The sequence below is a fragment of the Euleptes europaea genome, chromosome 7, assembly GCF_029931775.1.
Source record: "Euleptes europaea isolate rEulEur1 chromosome 7, rEulEur1.hap1, whole genome shotgun sequence".
NCBI classification, from domain to species: domain Eukaryota; kingdom Metazoa; phylum Chordata; class Lepidosauria; order Squamata; family Sphaerodactylidae; genus Euleptes; species Euleptes europaea.
Genome location: NC_079318.1, coordinates 31,404,317 through 31,418,005, shown reverse-complemented (window position 1 = coordinate 31,418,005; position 13,689 = coordinate 31,404,317). Strand labels below are relative to the sequence as shown.

Genomic DNA, 13,689 nt, shown 5'->3' with positions numbered 1-13,689 from the left:
ATATCAATACAACATCAAAACAATATATGCACCAGGTTCTCTGAATTCCCAGTTTTCATTGAAAAATCAAGTCAATCTCTTGCTCCTTTTATTGCACAGATAAGGAGCAAGCACATATCTATAACCAAAGGTTCCAGCGCCTGACTTCTTAAAAATACAAAAGCTTGTAAATTGAGAACCTGGGACAAACATTGTTATAACATTATGCCAATATAACAGTATGGAATTACACATTAAAAAGAACAACAACTACTGAAAAAGCCCCAGTGGCCCGGGAGAGAAGGGATGGCTGCAGATAGGGAACTGGGACAGGGAAACATGCCATGTGGAAGTCCCATTGCTGTTGTGCTGGTTCGGCAGCCTCAGCAGCCACAGGGAAACCACACGAGCCTGTCCCTGTGTGGAAACCACCTGTATTGTCCCTTGTATGACTCCCAAAGAGGATTTTTTTTTGTCTTTTTTATATCTTTTAATGTAGTGGTTGGGCATCATGAGATATAACTGTTTATCTGCTGATGAAGGTAAAAGTATATCTTATCAGGTTGCACTATTTGCAATCGTATCAAAGAAAATTCAAACGATGTGCGTGGGGAAATGCAGGTCTCAAACGCAGCTTTAATTTTAATATAAGCAATGCATTTGACCAAAATGGATATATGTACATGATTCCTTTAAAAAGGCTAGATTTGACTCCAGTACCACCTTGGAGACCAATAAGCTTTGGGGGTATATGCTTTCAAGAGGCAAAGCTCTCTTCATCAGATATGAGTTGGAATGATGAATGACTCTTGAAAGCTTATACCCCCCTCTATCTTGTTGGTCTCCTATGATGCTACTGGACTCAAATCTAGCTGTTCTACCGCAGACCAACACAGATACCCTCTGAAACTATCTGACTGATTCCTGTATTTTATTAAAGAATTTAACTTGTTTGCATGTGAAATTCTTGATTTCTATCACTGATTTTAACCTGCTTTTGCATTGGCTTTGGCTATAGCGATAATACAGCAAACATCACAAGCTACTCTCGCGTAGGGTCACGTACAAATAGATAATAGTGTTCACATCTTTCACACATACTAATGCTGTTGCCTTCTCTTACCTGAGGCTTAAAACTTGCCTTGCTTTTGATACGGTCAAGTTCCCACAAGGTAATTTCACCACACCAGATATGCAAACTGACTATTTGGTTTAAACATGCTCTTGTGTGGTAAGAGATTAGTCTCATTTTCAGCTTTTCGCTATTTTGGTAAACATCATCCATCATTTGCTGCGTCTTTCTATAGTCTATACTTTATTCAGCACAGGTTACATTGTTTCCTGAACCACCTGGCAGTTGGCAACCCTAATCATTACAATTATAAAAGTCAAATGAAATTCTTGCTATGCAAACAGATGCAAAAACCACCTTGTGAGGAACATGTAAAAAAGGTAAAATGAGAATCAAATAGGCCTTTTCAGAGCTCAAAGAGCGAATGGAAAGAAAGACAGTGGCGGAAAGGCTGGAACAGATAAATGTAAACATCTGATCTTGTTTGGATGTAATATACTGTCTCGGTATCTTGATGGGAGCAAGGAATACCAGGGTTGCTGTGCAGAGGAAGGCACAGGCAAACCACCTCTGTTAGTCTCTTGCCATGAAACCCCCCAAAAAGGGGTCGCCATAAGCCCGCTGCGACTTGACGGCACTTTACACACACACATCTTGGCAGGAGAAGGGAGGAATTGATGGCAAAAAAAGCCATGGCTGTATCATTGCCATTCCTATGAAAAAGGTAGTGCTGGGCACATAATTTCTTCCCAGATTCCACTGCAATAACCACACCGACAGTACGCAATGGCTGAAGGACTTCAGTGCCCTAAAAGGGACTCAGAAATACTGGAATATGTGCATGTTTCTTTTATCAAAATCCCATTTCTCCCAAATGATAATCTCAAAACGCATTACCCTCCTTTTCACAGAAATTCTTCTTAACTTACAATAAACTCAAATAATTCAATCAACTAGCTGAGCCACCTAATCAAACATTATTTTTTAGAGAACGTTAGCGGTCATCGACTGCCATAAAGCTCCACACCTTGCTAGAAGTATTCTTGAGAGCTGATCAACCGTTAATGAAGACGGTACTTTTCAAGCATAGTAAGATAATGATATACTCTCTTCAAGCAGGTAACATTCGCTGGAATGCGATCACACCAATAGGATCAGAACTGCATTTTAAAACCCGTCACCTGGGAAAAGTGCTTATTGTTAGAAAGTACGCCAAACTACTAGGTTCTCTATGCAGTTTAACATCTAAAACGAACCTCAAACAAACAGCAGCAATATAGAGCAGCAGAACAGGCTCTGAACGCTTCTCCCTCGAGGATAACTGAGATAAACAAAACAAACCACACCTTGTCCAAGTATTTTACTTCTATTTACCTTCTGAAACTCAAGATTAAGAGTGAGATTGCAAATATGCAATAAAATAGAAAATACCAAAACAGAAAAAAACTTACTGGAAAAGAAATGTTGTTAAAAGTGGGTATATTAATTAGCCGCTTTAACTATTTAATTATTTGCAGTGCACGTGCAGTAAAGGGAATATTTCAGTATCACTGGGAAATTTAGAGCTCGCATGGCTCTTATGATTTAAAATTGTAGAATCTCAGTTTAAATAAAAAAAACCTACTGAGCCCACAAGATTACAGATTCAAATGGGAATCTATAATACCCAAAAAATTGTGATGTGGCCTCAAGCAATCTGCAATTTGTCTGTTCGGTAAAACATGTTATAATGTTGCTTTCCAGATGAAATGAATCACAGTCTCAAATACACAATTCTGAAAGAAAGCCCACTCATTGCCTCCTTCCAATCTGTATGCAGTGCTGCTTGTAATCATAAATGTTTCAGGCAAATCGGAAAGAAGACTTCCGAGAACCACCAGTTTTGCTTTCCTGCCCAACAACTGTTGCCCCTGTGTAGCTTTGCCAATTCCAGGTAGGGAAATCCTTGGCAATTTGGGGGTGGAGCCTGGGGAAGACAGGGCCTGGGGAGGGGAGACACCCCAGTGGGATATAATGCCACAGAGTCCCATCCAAAACAGTGATTTTTATCCTGGAGAACCAATCTTTGTTATTTGGAGATCAGCTTCAATTCCAGGAGATCTCTAGGCCACACCTGGAGGTTGACAGCGCTACTCCTGTGCCTCTTGAAAAGTTGTTCCCTTGAGATTGCCATGAGCTATGGCATGTGGGGGCTGGGACAGTCAGAGAAATGAAGTTAGTGGCAATTTTAACCCCTGATAAGTGGAAATGCCTCCCACTCCCAAAAGTACCCCTTTGAAGCCAACCCAAAATGAAGAGCCACCAGGAAGGAGTCCAAAGAGTCAAACAGTGGCATTCTGTATGTCAAAGGAGGTCAGAGTAAACTGAACTGTTTCTCTAGTTCTGGCAATCTAATTCCAAAGAGATAGCATTTCACAGTTGTGAAATATAATCTCTGTCCTTTGCAAGCATGAGAGGATTCCTCTCTTGGAAAGTTAAGTAGTTAATTCAAGTAAAAGCTCTTCTCAAAGACACAGAAATATGCAGATGCGCATTATGTCAGCGCTGCAGATTATCTAGATTAGCACTACCCTCCCACAAAACCTGGTATTTAACAACAAAACGCCGAGCCAAAGAAAAGGCCTTCGTGTAATTAGGAAAATTGTCCTACGAGCCCCAACATTTAGCACTTACATAAATTACCCATCTGAGATGTACTTTGCAAACATTGTACATCACAATATCCATGATAAGCAGGAAAAAGCTTTCCAATCCTTTTTCATAATGGAGAAAAATTAAGCAGAAATGCGTAAATGACTGCCTAGCAAAGTGATAATCACGCAGGGCTGCACTTAAACAAGTGAACATCTGTATCTACCGTGACAGAACACATCTCTTTCTGTCACAAAATAGGAGTTTAACTCTTACTGGAGGTGCAGTTTCTGGTACTAAAGTGAAAAGACTTCCCTTAGTTTACTGACTGAACCAGTTACTTCAGAGTGAAGAATTATGCAAACTGCCTGTTTTGTTAGATGCAGATAGTACTTTTAAGTGTACTTTTCAACCATAGAATACAACATGACTCCACCACCGAAGGCAGATTATACTAGCAGGTAGATTACTGAGTTGTGGCTTGCCAGAGAGAGTTATCTCAGAAGACAGGAGTCACTGGAAAAGACAATAACGCAAAGAAAAGTTGGAGATAGCAAGAAAAGAGGAAGGCCCAACGTGAGATGGATTGATTCAATAAAGGAAGCCACGGCCCTCAGTTTGCAAGACATGAGCAAGGCTTAATGACAGGATGTTCTGGAGGACGTTGATTCACAGGATCACCATAAATCGGAAGTGACTGATGAAACTCAGCATGTGTCATCAAACACATGCACACCCGTACACACAGAGTAGGTGCAAAGATGGTGTGAGCTCCTTACTAGAAGTGCAACAGGATTTCTAATACTGTAGATATCATAAGTGTGGGATCTGGTTAAATTACCAAATTATATCTGAGTCAAGGAAGAACAACAGGCAGTTCAAATTGATGAATCAATATAACGGTAATCAAATTTCAAGAAAATAATAATAGTAACTATGTTATTTAAGGAGTCATTTTATGAAGAGATATGTATACAATTAAAATAAAAAAAATCTGTAAAAGATAATAAAGGACAAGTCCAATGTAAGGCTGGCAAGCAATCAACTTCAAAAAGAAAACACATCTCATTTTCTACCAAAGGGCATCAACTGACAACCAAAGAAGATAATATGCGTTACCAGTTTTTCCATCAGATGATTATGATTCAAAAGTTTGCTGTAATCATTTTATTTTGATCTGTTATAATTCGTGTAATTCGTGTTTTCTAGCTCGAGCATTCCACTGAAGAAGCACAATACAAATAAAATAAACGACTTCCATAATTTTACCTATCTTTGCCTTTAATCCATTGATATTCCAGATTTTTGCACAACTTCTAATTGAAATTAACATGCAGTTTGTACCTATTACTTCTTGTACCACTCATAGGGTTGTCAACCTCCAGGTACTAGGTGGAGATCGCCTGCTGTTACAACTGATCTCCAGCCGATATAGATCAGTTCACCTGGAGAAAATGGTTGCTTTGGCAATTGAACACAATGGCATTGAAGTCCCTTCCCTCCCCAAACCCCGCCCTCCTCAGGCTCCACCCCCAAAATCTCCCGCCAGTGGTGAAGAGGGACATGGCGGCCCTAACCACTTACCTTGCTGAAGCTAAAAGACTTATCTTCCTCCTTTCACATTAAGTTCTCAAATATGTTTATAGAGTTCCATCCTAATCTTGCAGTTGGGGAAGGGAAAATAATGCTTCCTGCCAAGCAAGTAGCATCTTGCTAAATGTGCTGCTCAACCTAACCTTGTCACAAATATTTACATGGGTGTTGCCTGAAAAATTTGTTGTGGTTATCAGCAAACCTGAAATGGCAGATGCAATTGCACTATAACAGCTGATCCTAGAGGTTCCTTGTTCTCAGAGATCTGCCATTTCTCACTGAAAAATTTCTATTCCTTATACCCTATCATGCAAAGCACAAGAAGATAATCTGATTATGAATCTGAGTGTACCAAAGCTAAATTTACATTCTAATTCACTGAATTTAGATCAGGCTAATGAGCCAGCAGAGAAAGGGGAGGCAGAGAAGAACATGGGGCGGCAGGAAAAGATTGCATCAAATCTTTTAACAGAAACCTAGAAAGAGAGCTGGAAGGAACCTCAAGGGTTTTTGTCCAACCCCCCTGCACAATGCATGAAATTCACAACTACCTTTGCCCCCACTCCCCCAGTGACCCCCACTCTATGCCACAGGAAGGCAAAAACCCTCCAGAATGCCCAGCCAATCCGGCCTTGAGGAAAATTCCTTCTTGGCCCAAAGTGGCAATCAGCATTACCCTGGGCGTGTAAGAAAGGGCCAGGAGAGCCGAGCACTGACTCACCCCTTCCTGCCCTCCCTCTCATGATCTGCCCAAGTTCACAGAATCAGCATTGCTGTTAGATGGCCATCTAGACTCTGCTTAAAAACCTCCAAAAGCAATTTTGATAAATTCTGATACATCAGTTTCACTATGGAGATCCCCTCTTTTCCTTTTGTTCAAGAATGGAGACTTTTAGATCAGCAATCAATATATCTAATTCTCAACATGGTCCTATCTGTGGATACTTAAATCTGCAGATCAGGGCCATGCAGAGAGCGGGGAGATTTTTCTACAAGCTTTAAAAAAAAAAAATGAACACCGCGGCAAATTTCCCCACAAACAGAAGAACATTGTATATGCTGCATCCACTCTATTTGCCACATGTGGGAGACACTGGAGGAGGGGACATAACATCTCAAACCAGATAGGAGGGGGAGAGCAGGAGCTGCTGCCTCCGCCACCAACCTCTGCAGAGTGGTGGGAAGGGTAGCAGGAAAAGAGCAGAGTGGTGAGGGCAAGTGAGATTCCCCCTTCCTGTGAGTTTGCCACTGAGCCACGGCTGCCATATCAACCAGGACTGCAGAAGCAGCACAGTTGAGGGCGAGTGAACAGAGTGGGGGAGGGGGGATGATGGGATCCTCCTGTGAGACTTGTAGTTCCCCACTTGTACAATATATAATCTGCTAGTCCATAAACAGGATCTATGGCATCTAGAAGAAAGATAGTTTATGATAAAAAAAAAAGATGCACTCTTCCAGTAATGACAAAATTAAAATATATTTTTCAGGTGTCTAATTAATTTTAGTAGGATTAGATCAATAAAATATGATTTTATTCTAGATCGCACAATAATTACACAGAAAAACAAATGAATCTCAGAATTTAGGGTGCTTGCATGATCTGAAATGCTTTTTCATAAAAGCAGCAATAATCAATAAACCAAAAACATCTTTATGAAAAAAAATCAAGGACATTTTTTGGCTTGGAGCTAGAAAGATTAAGAATATTTTGAGATACAAATGCTCTTTCCATTTCCACTTTCCAACAGAGAGAACTGCTATTCAGTGAAGCTTTATTAGTAGTTTTTCTCGACATGAGATTATCGCATTATGTACAATCTCATTAGTAAGTATGCTCACTATCAGACAATCTCTTTAATCTAGCCTCTGTTTATGTCAGATGACTGCTTTCTTTCCACAGAAGAACATGCTGAAAGCCCAATTACTCCTCCACAAGCTCTCTCTGGTAAAGCTCCCTACTTTATTACGCTCCTCCTTTCTCCCTGCCCAGCCTTGAAACAAAGCACATAATCCTGAGCATCTTTCAGAACGTAGAAAATAAGTCAACAACACAAATTAATCCTGTGGAATGCGTACACATTCTGTATCCACAAACCTATTACAATATTCAAACCCTGGTTTCAAACTGTGGTCAAAAGGTTAGTATCAGTGCATATGTAATGATTCTCCATGGTCAAAACTAGCAGTGGAAGGAAGCAGAGAGTTCACGCAGGAAGAGTCCGGAGGACGCATTTGCGCCTGCTGGCCATTTCCAACAAGGTGATGCTGTTGACAGCACTGAGCCTATGTGGATTCAAGCACATGCACAGAATAGCTGTCTATTTCAAAATCTGAGGAAGAAACTAGTTTAAATAGCCAAATGTTAGTAAACTACCAAGATTATGTAGATTATATCTTCAGCCGTACAGCATTCTACGGGGACTGAAATTCTAAATAAGCTTTTTCCCTGGCTAGGTTTAATATTATCCCATCAGCGGTCTTATATGGCAGATTCCAAAAAGTGGCCTATGATGACAGACTCTGCCCATGTGAACTGAAAAACATTGAATCAATTTGGCATATCCTTTTTCACTGCCCATTTTAATCAGATATATGGCTTAAATATATTGATTCCAGCTTCACAAATCTGATGGGCCTGTCTGATCAAGCTAAAGGACATCATATATTGAAAGATACTTCTCCTGATATAACTGAGGAGATTGCCAAATTTCTTAATAATGCTATAAGGATTCGCCAAAAAGGGAACTGGGGATAAATTGTTGTTCCTAATTTTGCCTGTATTTGATGTTCAATATTTTAATCGCTATACTGTATTGGCTGATATTATATACCATTAAAGGTTTTGAATTTTGAATTCTAAATAATTTTAAGCATGCCACTATGATTGGAAACGGTCAGACTCTGTCCGCTGCCCTTAAATCTCCTGTTAAAGCAGGGGTGGGGAATGTCAGGCCTGGGGGCCATATAAGGCCCGCCAAATCATTTGGTCTGGCCCTTTGTGGGTCCTGGCAGATCTCTAGCTCAAAAGGATCTAAGACTGGCGATCTGCCCCCTCCTGCAGACAGGGACAACCTCTATTCAAGGCGGTGAGTTTGTTTTGCCGAGAAAAGGAACCTTCTTTCCCCCTTGGAGAAGAGTCATTAGCTATGGCGCTGTTATGACCGCCCAAGAAACTATATTAACCCTTTCCCACCCGGGAAAGAAATCTTTTCCTCTGTATTACAAGAGGGCTGGGGGCGGAAGTGGCGACAATGGAGGGGTTAAAGGGGGCAGGGCCAGAATGCACAGCCCGTGAATGATGTTATAAATATCCAAATGGCCCTTGGAAGAAAAAAGGTTCCCCACTCCTGTGTTAAAGCAACAGGAAACGCAGCTGACTTGTTCTGCCTATTCCTGCTGCAGTCCCGTCACACACTGCTCCCCTCACCTGCTCTTGTAGTGATGAGGTCTCAATGTACCATGGAGGGAGTAGGCAGGAGAGGTTGTGGAAAACCAGGGGAGGCTGCCTTTTGACTTGCTTCAGCTATAGATTTAAAGGGGGGTGTCTGGTTGTCTAGGTAACAGGTGGAAATCATGCTGCTATCTGACATGGCTCAATATTTGTATTGGTAAGTAAACTTGCTCTCTGTAGCACTGAGAATACCGTTTCTTTCTTTATGATGAAAAGATCAGAATAGCTTGGGCGCCTGCATACTCTTACACCAAGCAATGTTCATTTCCCCCCCAACAATGCCACATTGCAAGTTTAATATTAAATGGTATCAGAAAGTCAACACATGAGATTCACCTTATTGACTGTTACCTCTTATAACTTCCCATTTTCTTAAAAAAAATCATTTAAAATTATGTTTCTAGAGATGGACTCCTGGGTTAAAATTAAATCAAAAGAGTTTCCATCTAGACATTAGGAAGAATTTTCTAACAGAGCGGCTCCTCAGTGGAACAAGCTTCCTCGGAAGGTGGTAAGTGCTCCTTCCCTGGAGGTTTTTAAGCAGAGGCTAGATGGCTGATTCTATGACCTTAGGCGGTCCAGGAGAGGGAGGGCACCGTGGCCATCTTCTGGGCATGGAGTAGGGGTCGCTGGGTGTGTGGGGGGGAGGTAGTTGTGAAATTCCTGCATTGTGCAGGGGTTTGGACTAGATGACCCTGGTGGTCCCTTCCAACTCTATGATTCTATGAATCATTGCTGATGTCTCACTGGTTAAACTGAAAGTTAAAAAAACAAGTTCTTGAAAGTTGGGACAAAGTTTCAGTAAACAAATACTTTCTTGCAACAAACACATACCAACCTACTTTTCTTCTGGATAAGTGTTTATTTTCATTTGTTAAAATGTTCATTGGCTTCTCTGAACAGATGCAGATTTTAATATAATACCTAACTGGCAGTGATGACCCTGCCTTTCCAGCTATTAAAAATACTTGGTCACACACACAATTCAGGTCTAAGCAGTTAGCCATGAATGTAAAAATGTGTATTTTGAACGCTGGCGATGTTATTTGCACCCAATGTCTAATTTAAAAGTAGTAAAAGACAGCATTTCCTTTTTGAACAGTTGTTAAAATTAATTTGTTTTCATCATATCTTCAGGCAATAAGAACCTGTACACATCATATTATGCAGGTTAAGATCGGACATATAGCAGATCTGAATACACACAGGGCAAGAACTGGACAAAATTAACTACTTTCAGTCCACTGTTTTTTTCTGAGACAAATTTAAGAACATGTAAAACTCCCCCTGAAATCAATAGAACTTAAAATCCCTTGCTTTCAAAATAATATAATAAAAGAGATATGCATAAACAATGTTTAAGTAAATGGTATTGGGAATGATGAAAATAAAACTAACAGTATTACCTTTTCCTGTGAGAAGTTAGTTTAAAATCTAAATCACATGCACTAATTAACATGGTTCAAAGTCTCTCCACCAGGCAATCATGACACTATTAAAAATACAAGGTTTAGCAGTTCTTCAAAATAGTAATTCACAGGACAAACTTGCAATAATGGGTATAAATTACGGGTGGAAAGGAACTGGATGGATATTATGATTTTTTTTTTACAGTAGAACTGTAATTCAACAGTAGAACTGGCTGCCTAGAAAGGTGGTGAGCTCCCCTTCAATGGCAATCTTCAAGCTGCAGCTGGACGAACACTTGTCAGGGATGCTTTAGGATGATCCTGCACTGAGCACAGGGTTGGACTAGATGGCCCCTTCCAACTCTATACTTCTACTAAAAAGTTTGAGGAATGGGGAGAGAGTAGCAGGGTCTGCTTCCAGGTTCAAGCCTTCGCATAGTTTGCAGTTATGACAGCTTCCATCAGTTAATACTGAGATTTTATGTTTTGATTCACATGAATCAGTGAGCCATTCTTACTCGCAGGTGATATTGCTTTAGAAATAAAATATCGTTTTAAATTGACATTGACTGGAAATGTAAACCAATGTCCTCTTTCCCACTCTACATCCCTTTAAAGAGAGTTTCCTAATCCATATGAGCAACTTTTCAATGGTAACAAGAGGCTGCAGCAGGGAGAAGGCAGAAAAATCCCACTGCATGAGCAGAAGTCCACCCAATATTTTCATAAAACTAAGGAAGTTGAATCTTCAGCAACACTTGGAATTCTTACCATAGTCTTCTGCCTTCCCCACCTGAAATTAGGAAAAATACACTTACCATTTTCTTAGCTCTTAAACTGCTTCTCAAGCATGTTACAGAGCCAAGGAGAATGAAGTCCTTTAGGCACCGAAGAGCTCACACGCATTTGGCTGGTATCTGCTCATTCTGCAACACACCAAGTATCTGCTCATTCTGCGCTAAATAAACCAATATATGCATATATCTAGCCAGCTGCTTCCTCCTCTTCTCTCTACAGAGGGAAAAAGAGAATTAATGTGCAAGTATTGTGTAGAAGGGGCAGAAATCTAACAAGCTAAAATGCAGAACAAAATGCGGAACGCAACACTGCTTAGTTTTTCAAACACTGGATATCCTATTAGGGAGAAGGATAAAACTTCTGAGAACAGTGCAATTTTAAAAAGAAATCAATGAAGCCAACTTGTTTAAAAGGACATAACTCTCCCAAGGATTGCACTGTTAATAAATCGTTGAGATCAGAAAGTCTTTTGACTTTCAACTATTAAAGAGATTGTAAATTGGGTTCTTTTTCTGAGACAATAAATGTAATAAGGGCTGTTCTACAGAATAAATAACCTTGAGTGTCAGGATCAGGCCATGACTTGGTTCTAAACTTTGAAGTACATTAATGGTAACACTCCATTGAATTTTATAGGGTTTAATGTAGTATGTTAATAGGATCCTGGCTACAATATACTGTACACAGAAGCCTTTGAAGAACTGATAAGACTTGGATGGGGGGGGGGAGTTAAGTAGGACAGATTAACTGATCCCAGTTTCTCCAAACAACAAGCTTGTAAATTAAATGCTTCTATCAGCATACCAGTAATATATATTCTAAATATGACAATGTGCAGATCTACCAATGTTTGGGGAAGTAAGAGAGATTTTGTGGCTTGGACCCAGAGAATAACTTCCGACACATCCAGCGAGTATTTTGACTTCTTAACATTTAATTAGAGCACTACCACGCCATGTCACAAACTGCTTTGAGAAAAGTCTCATAAGTTTTGCCAGTTGCTTGCCATGTGGTATCCTGTTGGGAAGCGGAGGGCATTGCTGTTCAAGCTCAAAGTCTCCATGGCCATGCATACATAGTTACATTATATCTGAATTCCAACCTGCTCCCAGCAGGACTACCTTATTCAGGCAAAGAAACACTTTGAAGGAAATAGGAATTTAGGAACAGTACCAAATGCATGGGGGAAAGCAGAGGCAGAATAGGAAAGATTATTCAGGTGTCGTTTTGTGGGCTCCTAATATGAGCCAAACACCAGATCTAAAGAACTTATTATCTGTGAAACTTACCAGACTGTCTAAGTAGTACACAAGCAAATTCTGACTTCTACACTCATGAAACTGAACAACTTCTTTAATTAGTTAGGGAATCACATTTGAAATGAGATTATGTTCTGCGCATGTACGTAAATACATTATTCACAATAACCTTCATAAAAGCAAAACATTTATATTCAAAAATGCAAGACAAAGAAAAGAGAACAAGAAGTCAACTATTATGAATCATCTTGTTCATGAGAAACATTATTTCATATACATTGGTGGTTAGAACAGTGTAATATAATCTTGAATAGTTACACTCTCCTGAAATGAATGGTTTACAATTGACTTAGAAGGGTATAACTCTGCTTTGCCCTGACCTGGATGGCCCAGGCTAGCCTGATCTTGTCAGATCTCAGAAGCTAAGCAGGGTCAGCCCTGGTTAGTATTTGGATGGGAGACCACCAGGGAATACCAGGGTTGCTGTGCAGAGGACGGCACTGGCAAACCACCTCTGTTAGTCTCTTGCCTTGAAAACCCCATAAGGGGTCGCCATAAGTCGGCTACGACTTGACAGCACTTTACACACACACACACACAACTCTGCTTTGTATTGCATTTTAGACTGGGAGACACTGATTCAAATCCAAACTGGGCAGCCTTGGATCAATCATTCTCACTCAGCCTAAACTACCTCACAAGGACAAAGAAGTACAGTATACGTAGACAGCTCATGAGACCATTTGCACAGACTGACAAGACATATACCAGAACTGGTTTTGACCTTTGAAGCCTTACATGTTCTGGGACCTTCATATCTGCAGGACCGCCTCTCCTGGTATGCCCCCAGAGAACATTACATAAATCAAATAATAATCTGCTGGTGGTCCCTGGACCAAAGACTGGGTGTCTGGCAGCAACCAGAGCCAGGATCTTTTACTGCCCTGGCTCCTGTCTGGTGGAACAGTCTCTATAATGAGACCAGGGCCCTGCGGGGCCTTAGGGAGTTCCACAGGGTCTGCAAGACAGAGCTATTCCACCAGGCCTATGGTTGATTTCTTAACTGCAGCCAAGAAATCAGAAGGAGATTGAGACTGGGAAGGGCAGCCATGAAGGAGCTAGAAAATATTTTGAAGTGTAAGGATGTGTCACTGGCCACCAAGACTAGATTAATTCATGCCATCGTATTCCCTATTACTATGTATGGGTGTGAAAACTGGACAGTGAAGAAAGCTGATAGGAAGAAAATAGATTCCTTTGAAATGTGGTGTTGGAGGAGAGTGTTACGGATACCGTGGACTGCCAAAAAAACAAATCAGTGGGTTATAGATCAAATCAAGCCTGAACTGACCCTAGAAGCTAAAATGGCTAAACTGAGGCTGTCGTATTTTGGTCACGTCTTGAGACGACAAGAGTCACTGGAAAAGACAGTCATGCTAGGAAAAGTTGAGGGCAGCAGAAAAAGAGGAAGACCCAACAAGAGATGGATTGACTCAA

The 13,689-nt window shown here is 40.6% G+C and overlaps 1 protein-coding gene across 1 annotated transcript in view; it reads right to left on the bottom strand.

The window, feature by feature from the left end:
* CNST (consortin, connexin sorting protein) overlaps positions 1-11,005 on the bottom strand; it is a 53,850-nt gene extending 42,845 nt beyond the window's left edge. The window contains exon 1 of the mRNA XM_056853722.1: positions 10,954-11,005. The gene's annotated coding sequence lies outside the window, so the exon portion shown is untranslated. The remainder of the gene's footprint in view (positions 1-10,953) is intronic.
* Positions 11,006-13,689: the final 2,684 nt, after the last annotated feature.